Here is a 13,331-nt window from a genome sequence, read left to right on the forward strand (position 1 = left end):
TGACCATTTGGGAGATGTGTGTCCCTCCAGTGTGATGTGTGCTAGAAAATGAAATCCAAATATCCAGGGAGACAAAATTCGTAGAGCACAATGAGCGAGGTTGCTCTATACAGGGGTAATTACATGGTACTGTGGCAGAAGCTCTGCTGCACAGGTACAGACATACCCAGGAGAACATTCCTGGGAACACTGGCGTGGATGAAAGAATGTCCCTGGAGGAAATTATATACAAGCACAGCACTAACCACACCCATAAGAGTAAGATAGAAAACGGGTTGGGAGGTGAGAGTTTCAGAAAAACAAAAGCCTAGAGGAGGGAAGGAAGGGAAGGAGAGGGAAGAAAAAGGAAGGGGAAGGATGGAGGGGAAGAAGATGAGGGATAGAGGGAGGAAGAAAGGGAGAGAGAGAGAGAGAGAGAGAGAGAGAGAGAGAGAGAGAGAGAGAGAGAGAGAGAGAGAGAGAGGAGCTTCTGGAGTGACCACTGGGCTGCTAAAAGCTACAGCACAGGTTCCAAATCAGGGGAGACTGGAGAGAGATTAGAATGAGAGATTAGAATGCTGAGGTTTAGTGAGGTCTCACCAGATCTTGTAAGCCATGAGCGCAAGTCTGGACTTTTCCTGAGAGCAGTGGGAAGTCATTGAGAGGTTTTGCGCAGGAAAGAGTGATATGATAGACGCTTCAGATCTGAAGTAGCAACTGCCCTTTACAAAAGCCTGCCAGTTACTCTGCAGGCAAAGGAGCTGACCCAGTCGCAGCTCACAGCAGTCCTGGTCTGGCTGAATTCCTTCAGAGAACAATTTGTGGGCAAGTGGATTGGGGATTTGTGTGCTTGGTGTGCTTAAGAACATGAGGTGAGCCCATATCACAACAACCTTTTTTTTTGCTTCCTGTTCACTCCACAAACACTGAAAGCCCACTCTTTATTCCTTCCTTTTCCATTTATCCATTCAGCAGGCATGCACCAAGCACCTGCTATGTAAATAGGCCTGAGCTGTGCAGTAAAGCAAAGCAGACAAGAATGGATGCTTGCTTTCAAAAACCAAAGGTCTCTGAGGGAAGATAAGAGGAGCTTAACAGTATTGTGTGCGGGAAGGGAATAGAGCTATAGATGAAGCAGCTAGCCTTTGGGGCTGGGGAGACTGGGGAAGGCTTTGTAGAGAAAAGGCCATGATAGCCATCCTTTAAAGATGAATATGATTTTCTCAGCCCTAAGCAATGTCTTTATCAGAAGTCTTTTAGCTATCTGTGAGAGAAAACTTAGCTCACATGTGTTTATACAAGAGGGAATTCATTGGATGGAGTTTATTGGCTCACACACTGTGAAATCCAGAGGTCCAGTTTATTCTAAGACTACATGCATCCAAGGACTTAATGTTGGGATGCATTAGGTTGCTGTCTTTTCCACGGCTACAGCAGATTCTCTTGGCTGGGCAAGATGGCACACTCAGCAAACCTAGGTTATTAGTGTCCCAGGATTGCTGTAACGTATCACAACAAACAAGGTAGCTTAAAATAATAGCAATATAGCATCTCATAAATTCAGGTCAGAAATCTAAAATCAAGGAGTTTGTTGTGCTGGGTTTTTTTTCCTGAACCCTCTGGGAAAGAATCAACTGTGCAACTCTCCTCAATTACAGCTGGAAATCTTTGGCATTTCTTAGAATTTAACTGTATTCTCCCCTATCTTTAAATTTGTGTCAGCATCTCCTGTTTCTCCTATATGTATCTACACTTACACCTAAAGTGACTTTTTTCTTATAATATGGATACAAGCCATAGGACAGGTGATTCATCTTAAATCTGAGATGATCTTTATTGAAATACCCAACTCAACTCTATCTACAAGGATTGTGTTCCCAAACCCTACTTTATCATCAGGTTCCAGGTGAACATAAATTTTGAAAGGATACTCTTTAACCCCTTGGAGGCAACAAGGACACCCTTCCAACACTGTCTGTACACAAAATCTCACTCTAGTCATCTCCACATGTCAGACACCTGTCCGTTCTGACTGTGGATATCTATGTGGAGCCAAGTTCATATCCATTATCCATGAAATTAGAAAAATGAGAATAGCATAGACCCTCAGTCTCCCAAGGGTCGGGACTTACAGGTGTACACCTCCATCATACGGAATAATAAGAACTTTTAAAATCCATTTAATTCAATTCGCGGGCTGTATGTCTCTTCCTGTCTTTTCTACTTCGTTGGCATTTGTTTGGCTATCATTTCATTAAATCATAGTCGCAGTAACAAGTAATTTCATTTTGTTTCATTTAGTTTTTGGCTGGTCTGCTTGGCAACTAGAAGCATTGGCAGCTCCATGTTGATTTTCTGTGTTTTTGAAGAGGAAAGGGATTTTATTGATTCATGACATCCAATGGTCTGAGAAGCCCTACTGTCAAACATTCTTTTTTATTTTTAGGGTTTTTTGTTTGTTTGTTTGTTTGTTTGTCAGTGTTAAGGACTGAACTGAGGACTTCATGCATTCTAGTAAACACTATACCACTGAGCTACACCCGATACCCACTAATGTCAACTAACTGTTCATTAGATGGCCTCAGTGTAAAATCTCTAGAGTTTTTAGCAGACACTGGCATTCTTTTTTTTCCTTTTCTTTTTTGAGACAGGTTTTTCTGTGTAGCTTTGCGTCTTTCCTGAAACTCACTCTGTAGCCCAGGCTGGCTTGAACTTGCAGAGATCTGCCTGGCTCTGCCTCCAAGTGCTGGAATTAAAGGCATGCACCACCACCGCCTGGCTGAAACACTGGCATTCTTAAAGGAAAGTGGTCTTGGTTTTTAATTGACTTTTATTGTGTTTGATATGTTTTAAGAAAGCACTGTCCTATACAGGAGGAGATGGAGCTGTAGTTGAAATACTGATTGCTAAGGATGTGTCACTGTGAACTGAATGGAGCTAGCAGTTCCTCCTTAACACCTGTGGCTGGGGACCTTCCCACCATTATCCCAAGTGTTCAGAAATACAAGACCCACTTGTTAGTCAAAGCAGTTGATCTCGCTTGAAAGCCTCTAATTCATCTGGAAAGCTTTAGTGTTCTTTCAAACAGGAAAATCAGCTGGGCATTCTTCAGAGTAATTGACCTGTGGATTTAAGTTTGATTTGTTTATCCACAACAGTCATTCCACCCGAGTTAGCAATAAGCATGCTTCAGCCAAATTCAGTCGGTGACATCTACGCTGCACATCACCTATCCCACCCCAGGGGCATGTAACCCATCCAAGCCACTCCTGTGGGAATTATTTGGAAGTAGCTGAGAGGGAGCCTACTGCTCCCTCACCAGTGCTCAAGTGGAGGCCTATTTTTAGCTGATATACGGAAACCACTTTTCTCCACTCACCTCCACCTTTTCAGCGTCTTATCAGTTCACCTACAATAAAATGGATGGAAACGCTGGAAGTCTGGCAAACCAAACAGATGAAGGCAGAGTACATCAATGCCCTTGCCCTCCACACCTATCAGGGAAAAGCTGATAATAAGTGTTTCTTTCCATTTCTCATTTTAAATTGTGTTGTCCTGAGACATTTATTCACAGAGCCATTTCCTTTAAGATGATCATTTTGGTGGAAACTACTCTGAAAATTATTCTTACAATCTAGGGTCAGAGAAGTAATCAAAATAGACTTAAAGGAAGAAGGCTTTTGGAAGCTCATTTAATATCAGGGTTAGATTGTGGGGTCTCAGAGGTCTTGGGGTCTTGTTGGTTTCAAAGGACTTGAACAAATTTGAGGCTTCTACTTCCAAAGTAAAACCCAACTGTATGACAAAGCCTTGAGCCAGGCTCAATAATTTAAGGGAAGAGAAATAATTACAAAATGGCAAGATCCCCCAGGGAAAGAAAGAAGGTACAGATTTAGGAAATTTAACCACAAAGAAAGACTGTGCACCCTGGAACTTATAGATAAAAGAGGATAAAAGACCATCCATAACCGTGTTGATTATTAATCGTCTTTCACCAATAACAAAATGTGTACCTATTCATATGAATAATTATTATTGATTACTGGTTATTAACAACACATTTTAGGATAGGTTTAAGGGTTATTCTTGGGACCATTAATGGGTTAGAGCTACAGAAAGACAAACAAAGCTCTAATACTTGCTAAAGTTGTTGTTATTTTTTTAAAGATAAGGATATTCTTTATTACAGTTTTGCCAAGGACAAAAATGAAAACAACCTAGGTGTGATGGTCAACAACTGACTATTAAATAAGTTACAACATTCATAATATGAACACCATGAAGCATTATAATACGATAAATAAGTTAGTACATAAGTAGATGGATAAATGAATGGATAGAGAGACAGAGACAGAGACAGAGACAGAGAGATAGATAGATCAATAGATATATACGAACATACATACATACATACATACATACATACATACATACATACATCCACGGTAGATGCATGGATGGATAGATAGATAGATAGATAGATAGATAGATGATATATAGACAAATAGATAGATGATAGATAGATAGATCAATAGATAGACAGACAGACAGATAGATGATAGATAGATAGACAGACAGATGGATGATTGATAGATAGATAGATAGATGATAGACAGATAGATAGATAGATGATAGATAGATAGATGATAGATAGATAGATACATAGATAGATAGATAGATGATAGATAGATAGATAGATAGATAGATAGATAGATAGATAGATAGATAGATGATAGATACTGTATTAACTCAGGGAAGAATACAGATTAAAAAAAAGAAAGCACTTGTGCTTTCAATAAACCTTTAGAAACACATGAGACGGAATAGAAGTATTCCAGGCTTCTGGCATCTCATTGGAGGGCTCATTCTACATGAAAACAGCCACAATCACAGGTATTGCATGCTCACTATGTGCCATATGCTATGCTAAAAGGGCTTTGACTATATTACCTTGATTCTGGAGCCTGCAAGATAGGAAATACTAGTCTGGATTTAAAGGTAAGGAAGGCATAAAGAGTAGTTAAATTTAGTGCTTTGCATAAGGTCATACAGCTAGAAGATGGAGGGGCTAATATTTCCATTTTACTAGATGAAATTAGACCTTTTGTAAATAACCAGTGTTCTGTATTTGGGTAATTACTATGTTTCTCAGAACCAGGTAGGGCTCAGTGGGCAAACAAAATATGTGAGTTGCTTTAACTGGTTCCTTGAGACCAGCCTAAGCACAGAAAGGATTTCAAGTTAGATTCCATCATCCAGAAATGCCATAGAGAAAGGCCAGCATCAGGTAAACCGTGACTCAGGGGGATGAAATACATATATATATATATATATATATATATATATATATAAGAATTGAGGTAAAGGCATAAAAGTCATGAAAGTGCCTTTGGTATAAACAAATGTATGAATATTGGCAGATTCCTAAAATGGGAAGTAAATGGTACTATATGTAGGTGAATGATAATGAAATTAACACAGGAGTGACCCACAGGTGACTGTCTATTTCTCAAATTTTTATTTGGTTGAAAATGAAAGCAACAGAACATAAATCATCTAGATAAAGAAGTAAATATATTGCCCAATGAGGGGACAGTGTCCACAGATACGTTAACTTCAGTCATGGATGGCTCCAGCTTATCATTAATCTATCTCTTTATCCTTGGAAGAGTTTTCCTTTGTTCACTTCATTCTCTATCAATATTTTTTCATATAGTAGCCTCTGTGAGTTTAGCAAACATAGGAGAAAGAAAGTTTTTAGTCTTCAATTGTTCATTAATTAATCCCTCAAGTGTTGAATTGATTCCTTTTGTACCAGCGTAGGGAATATAACACTGAAAAGAACAGCTAAGTTTCTTTCTTTACAGAGGTTCCACCTACTAGGGGAAGGGAAAGCAGTAATGACTGCTAAGAAGGCACAGAAAGCTAAGGTAAAAGGGAAACAAGAGCTATACAAAGTTATTACCATCATAGTGGTTGTCTGAGTAAAATGATTGGACCAAGTGAACACACAGAGGGAGTGTTGCAGGAAGATAGGAGAGCGAACACAAACCCAGGCTCAGTTGCATCAGAGAACACAAGTGTTACATACTTGGGTGTGACTTTTAATTCTGGAGACTGACCAAATGTCTTTTTACCCCAGATTAGACACCAGTGATGGGTCAAACAATGGTCACACCTGCGTCTAGTTTAGTGGACCAATGAGCTTATCAGGGTTACTTATTATGGAAGATAGGTTACTTATAGGAGCATGGATGAATTGAAGATAGCTCTATCACTAAAAAGCCCACTCCAGCCTGGCTTATGACTCACAAAGCTATATCCCTGCAACTCTCCACATGACTTGTAGGCAGATAAATCAGTCAGAGCTGGTTGGATATTCTCTCTTCCAGAGTAATTTTTGCTGCTCATGTAGCAAGGGAAGGGCCTGGAGGATCTTTAAAGTTTCAGGAACTTCCTAAGACTTACAAGTTTTATTTATTTTCCTGTGAGATGGTTGTTTCAATTCTGAGGAAATAAGTACACAACACATACAGTTCTGCATAAGCAAAGAAAACTTGGATCTTGTCCTCAAGGAATTACTAGTTAAAATATTGGAAGTGGGTAGGTTTATATAGTGTAAATAATCTAGGTTGACTGCAATTGCAATGTATCTGACAGTGAACTTTAGTAACAAGTACAGTTGCTTCTGGAATTCTAAGCCAGAAATCAAAATTTAAGGGATCCAAAAGATCAAGTTGGCCATTCACCCTTGCTGAACAAATAAGGGATAATTAGTGATGGACTCAGGAGTGGAATTTATCCACTATGGACCCACTAGGAAGGAACAGGGCAACCAACCTCTTGGGGACATTCTGAGATGCTCACAAGAGGTTTGGTGTCACATAGAGAAAGCCCAGAAATCAATCAGTCTTAGTCAGGATGATAGTTGATCATTATCCCAGAAATGGTTATGCAGAGCCTTGTGATAAGAGAACTTCTGGTGCCTGATGGAAGGCTTCATCATATGATGCCCATCTATCTGACCTTTTCTGCCTAGAATCCAGAGTGATTGCAGGAGAAAAAGAGCCAACTAGAGAAGGAAGATGGATGCTGATTGTGTCCACTTTCCAGAAATAACCAGAGACTCCCTGGTTACTGTTCCAGTGGTCTGGAGAAGGACACTGTGAAAGCTTGCTTGCAGTTGACAATGTATAATGCCTGTAAATGGGCTCTTAATGGACTCACTGAATACTTGTCCCCAGTTGGTGTTACTAGGTTGGAAGGTTCTGCAACTTTTAGGAGGCATGTCCTAGCTGGAGAAGGTGGGGACTTATTTGGAAAAGTTGGGCCACTTGGGTTGAACTCTGGAGTATATATAGCTCAGTCACACTTCAGGCCAGGCTCTCTGTTTCCTCACCGCCAAGGGTTGTGATGTCACTAGCCACCGTGCTCTCCTGACACTTCAAGACACTCTTGTTACCATTTCTTCTCTGCCATGATGGCCTGCATACATCAGACTGTGATCCAGGGTAACCCTCTCCTTGCTTAAGTTCCTTTTTAACAAGTATTTGGTTACAGACACAAAAAAGGTAGCTAATTCAATGCCCCTTTGATTGTTGAAAAGATCTTAGTCACTCTTATGTTAGTGCCTTGAAGGGGTAGAAAAGAGGTTCGTGAATAAAGACGGTTCATGGCAGCAGGAGGAGACAGACATCATATGAAGACAGACAGGCTAGGTTTTTAGACTGTTTTTGGTTCCTCATTGACATCTGCTAACCCAACAGGAGAGCCAGTAAGCAAAATCAATGACTGAGTCCTTATTACAAAGTGGGGACATAAAGCCAGGCATGATAAGAGAGGAAAGCTTAACTCCATCGTGTTAAAGATAGAGACTTCTGATTGTCACACAAAGTAAACAAAATTATGGCTTTTACTTCCACACCTCAGTCTTCCATGCAAAACTTGTTGAGAGCAGCAAGTTATGTCCAGATCTGTATGTGCATTCAATGGCTGATAGCTCTAATGCGATGAATTTGAAATCAACCAAGACTAAATTGACAAATAAGTTTTGCATCAATCACAAAGGTGGATCTTGAATTTGAATGTGGTTGTGTTGTGAAAATAAAGGGACATTTGCTAAGAGTTCTCAACAAAACCAGTCTGATCACATGCTCAAGCTTTCTCTCCCATGCACTAAAAAATGATTTATCTTTTAACTTAGCTTTAATTCACAATTTCACAATTAATTAAACATCAGCCTAATCATTATCCCCACAAAGCATTTAACGCAATGTGGGGAGAATGATGGGGAAATGAATAATGCTTTGAAGGTCCATTTCAAATTAGTTATTTGATTAATGAATATTCCACAAGGGCATTTGGGCTACGACCTCTGTTGATGGCTTAAAGAAAGACATGTCTGTTTAGATAATGAGAAGACAAAGCAAGCTTGAGTTATCTCCCGGACTATGTTATGTAGCATTACAAGGATTAATCCATACAAAATGTATTACTTTTCCTGTGGCTTGTTGGAGATAACATAGAGTGAGAAGATCGATAAATAAAGTTTGGCATTTCAAAGATGCTGCTGGATGATAAACAGTGCCACGTGTACCCTTTACTGCCTGCCCTGAGCACCAGCCGCCCACCAGAGGCTTAGGGAGGAAGGTGGGGCTTGCTCCAGATAAGGCTTGCAACAGGGAGTGTTGTTGGCCTCATAAACTCTCCATAATCCCTCCTAACTCCTGGCCTTTCGATTTCATAGATGTAGAAGAAAATTGGGCTGTCACCAGCTTCCTGGATATTTAAAAAAAAAAAAGAAGAAGAAGAAGAAAAGAAAAAGAGAGAAAGAAACACTTCACCCTATGCTGTTTTTTAGAAGGAGCTGTTTCCCTGCATTTTGGTGATCAGAAAGAATATATCATAAGGAGTATCAAATATAGGTCAAAGGCTCTGTGTCTGACAGGAAGAGGAGGAGGAAAAAGAAGAGGGGAAGGAAAAGAAGAATGGGGGAAGGAGGAGAGGAGGAGGTAATACAATCACCAGCCATCCACCTCCAGCCAAAAGCACCTACCACAAAACACCAACACACCGTTGTAACCCCAGTTAAGTTCCTTTTCATTCTTAATTATGTTAACTCTTCAAAAAAGTCAAAGCTGAATCAAATATGGGGGTTCCCAGGGCCCGCAAAGGACTGGCATTGTTGGAACATGAAGAAAATGCTGGAGAAGGCTTACTTTTAATGGTATCCAAATCTCACCGGTTTCCCTCCTGAGTTGCTCGGCCCTCCATTATCTTAAACTATGAAAGTAACTCTCAAAAAGCGGGTTTACGTTATGTTCATTCCAGTGACTGCTGGTGCTGAATTAGTTCTTGGTAGCAATTTGAGAACATGGATTCTTATGGTTTCTCAGGGACCCATTGGAAGACCAGCATAGAGTATAAGGCAGAGCCTTTCACTACTTTCCACAGGGAGAGGCTGGGAAAGTGTAGCCTTTAGTCTCCAGCTCCTTCCCAATGTATAAAGGATGAGTAAACATTTCCTAATGCTATCTGTTAAATAGCCTTAAATGAATGCATCTTGGAAGGAAGAAAGACCAAAGTGTTCCTTAGAAAGTGGAGATTATAACAGGGTTCAACTTCAAGGCTCTGTTTAGGATAATGATAGGATTCTAAGGGAAATGATCAAGATTCTAAGCTAAGTGAGGTGGTTCAGGCCTTGCTGTCACACTTAGGAGGCTGAGACCAGCTGAACTATCACAGCAAAACCCAACCTCAAGGAGTGGGGAGATTCTATGGTTTGAAAATGATAACTGTACATTTCAGGACAGGCCATTCAGTTTCTTTTATCTGAAAATGGAGGGGCATTTATTGGTTGAAGTTTTATTTTAAGATTCTTTTGTCCAATGGGAATGTAGTTCAGTTGGTGGAGTGTTTGCCTAGCATGCACAAGGCCCCGGGTTTAATCCTCAGTGCCATATAAACTGGGTGTGGTGAAACATGCCTGTAATCCCAGAACTGGGGAGGTGGAGGTGGGAGGCTCAGAAGTTCAAGGTCATCCTCAGCTGCAGAGCAAGATCAAAGCCAGTCTGGGCTGTGTGAGTCTTTGCCTCTAAACAGAAACAGGCGTGGGGGCTGCAGAGACAACTCCATGGTCAAGGCTGTGCACTGTTTTTCTAGAGGATCAGAGTTCAGTTCCCGACACCACTGGGCAGCTCACAACTGCCTCTATCTACAGATTCAGGATTCAACACCCTCTTCTAGCCTCCTCAGACATTGCACTCATCTGCTTGTAACACCACACACACACACCACACACACACACACACACACACAATTTTTTAAAACCATCTTTACAGAAATAAAAGCAAACTTTGCTTGTCTTTAGGTTATTCTTTTGTATGAATGGAAAAGTATATGATATTGCAATTGTTTTTGATGTCATGTGACTCCTTCGGGAAATAATTTCCAGCCTTCTTGTTGTTCCTTCATAACTTTACTATTCAAATGCATCTTAGCATGTACCAGTCAACAGACACTTACTTATTCCACCTTGAATTAATCTGCAGGGTCTCTTCAAAACTCATACTTTCTGTTTCACTTACTATGCGCCTAGATGATTTGGGGATTTGGGGGCATATGCTCTTTTGGCATTTACAATATTTTAGCTCACATTCTCACAGAGTTATCAATACACGGAGTCTCTCGCCAACTACATCCTTACAAAGTACCATCTTGTGAGGAGTAGCTCCCAGGTATCCGTTCTCCAAGAGAACATTTGAAGGTCAAATAGCAAACCTAGCTCTTACCCCACCAAGTCCCCAAACACTTTCTTTGACTATTGGGCCTCCTCCTTTTTGACAAAGTGGAGTGTGAGGGCTGCCTGGGAGATCAGACACAGCTTGTTTTCTTCTCTCCTGCATTCTCTTCTCACAAATGGAGAGAGACATGCTTAGCCTTGGAATTCCAACTTGAGAATAGGAAATTGTTGTTCTTCCACCTCTCCGTGGGCATTAATTTTCCTCAAAACACCACTTGTGCCTGTTGTGTGTGTGTGTGTGTGTGTGTGTGTGTGTGTGTGTATGTGTGTGTATGTGTGTGTGTGTGTGTGTGTGTTTCCACATGCATGCATTCTTGTATTTATGCAGGTACACCTGTGTGTTTGTGCACATATGTATGTTTGCATGTGGAGGCTGGAGGTCATCCTCAGGTTTCATTCCTCAGGAATAGCTAACCTTGTTTTTTGAGATAGGGTCTCTTGATGGCCTGGCACCCAGCAATTCAGCTAACCTAGCCAGCCAGCAAATTCCAGAAACTTACATGCCTCTGCCTCCTCAGCAGTAGGGTTGCAAGCACATACCACTATTCCTGGCTTTTTACAGATTCCCAGGATCAAACTCCACAACTTGTGTAGCTGGGACTTTATCAACTGAGCCATTTCCATTGCCCTTGCCATCCATGTTTGGTTTGGACTTCGGGCTCCAGTCTAATAACTGATTTTATATCTTTACTCAAGCATCACACAACTGATTAGCACTCTTCATCTTTGTACCTTCTCTGGGTCCCCCACTACTGAGAGCAACGCCATCCTGTTCCTTGCACTGATACATAGGACTGGCAACTTGGTGTTACCAGAACTCTTCTCTGACGCCACTCGCCCAGTTTTGCCTAAAGTTTTTAGCTCTTGCTCTTTCTTGGATTGCATCTCTCCAGGAGTGTTTCCAGGATACCAGGCAATTAGACCCCTAGCTAGCTCTATTCTTCCAAGTTTGGCTGTTCCTTGAACTAATTTTCTTCTTTGCTTCTTTCTTTCTACTTTCTAAAGCTGGAATATAGTGTAATGGTTTCATTGCAGCTTTTTCATATACACTTTGCTCAATTCATGTCTTCACTTTAGTCCAATTCAGAATTGATGCTGGCTCTGCTGTCCTGTCCTGATTCTACCCTTATCAACAAGCATATGATTTTAGTGAAGTACTACACTGTCTTTCGTCAACTACAAGAAGTGTGTTTTCTTATTAGAAATTGATCAATGTGCAAATTCTTCTGGCTACAGTTTGTCAAGAAGCATCACCATCCTCCAGGACATCCAGGAGCTTAGCTTCCACGGTGTAAATCTGGACTGTGACAATCCCAGATTGGACTTTTATGAATGCATCACTGTACTGCTGAATAAACCCTCACGGTCAGCAGCGTTTCCTTTTTTTGACTGAAGGACTACTCTATCTATAAGCTCATCATTATAAACACCAGCTTCCTTGTGTTAGAGCCTCCTCTTTCTGGCTCCAGTAAAGCCAGCTGTAGTCAGCTTGTCCACATACAAATAAGACCAAGAGAATGAATGGAATAAAAGATCAGCACAGGACAGCTTTGCTTTTCAATTGCTCCGAATCCCAATGCTACCCGTGTCTTTTCATTTTTCTACTTATCCTGTTCTTCGCCATCTTTGCCTTTGATGGCTGGCATTGCCTTCTCATTAGTATCCCAGTAGGAGTCAGCCTTCACAGAGAAAGGATGCTGAAGCTTTCCCTGTAGAAACCTGTTCCCCTGCTTGCATTTTCATGGCTGAAACCTGGGGTTGTATTTGCTACCCTTTATCACCTAGGCTTTCATGAAAGAAACGGCATTTGAGAAGCAAATGCAATAAGGCATCAAAAAAGACCGGAAAGTGTACTTGAGGATTCCATCTCCAGCAGAGCAAAGATGTTTGAGAGTGAGTTGCAATCTTTATTCAGAAATGGACCCGATTCAGAAGGCTTTTAGTGCAGTGAAATCACACACTTGATAATCATCAGACATGATTTTTCACAGTGAACTACCATCGTAGAGTCCCATTTTAAGACTCTAAACTTATTTTCCCCACTCTGTAAAAGTTCAGAATCAGTGCTATTGTGAGTATAGCCTGTCCTTAAATCAGTAGGTTCCCCACCTCCCTTCCATAAAGCAGGAAGCGTTTTTCTACATACACATAGAAGACGAGTCAAGAATCCTTAGGATTTGGACATATGGCAGTAGTTAAATTCAGTGTGTGGAGTAGCACCTCTCAAGAGGAGACAAATGAGGGAGCCTTGTTGTCTGGTGTCTTTGGGACAAATTTACATGTCAGAGGCTGGCACTGTGGGTGATTATGGGCAGAAATCTGACCTTGTCTTATTTCAGATCCATTTTCTTGAACTATCTGGAGTCTGGTTCTCCTTGGACTTGGATGTAAAGAGGAGGAGACAGTCGCTAGCATCCCCTGGGCTCTTGAGTGTGACTGCTGTGGTTTTGAAGACACTACTGGTCTATTCATAGTAATTCTATTTCTGCCTAGATGGATTCTAGGCAGAAAGGTTGGAAGTCACACAGGAAAGCAGAAATGGTGACGTGAT

The sequence above is a fragment of the Peromyscus eremicus genome, chromosome 18 (genome assembly GCF_949786415.1).
Source record: "Peromyscus eremicus chromosome 18, PerEre_H2_v1, whole genome shotgun sequence".
In the NCBI taxonomy this organism is placed as follows: domain Eukaryota; kingdom Metazoa; phylum Chordata; class Mammalia; order Rodentia; family Cricetidae; genus Peromyscus; species Peromyscus eremicus.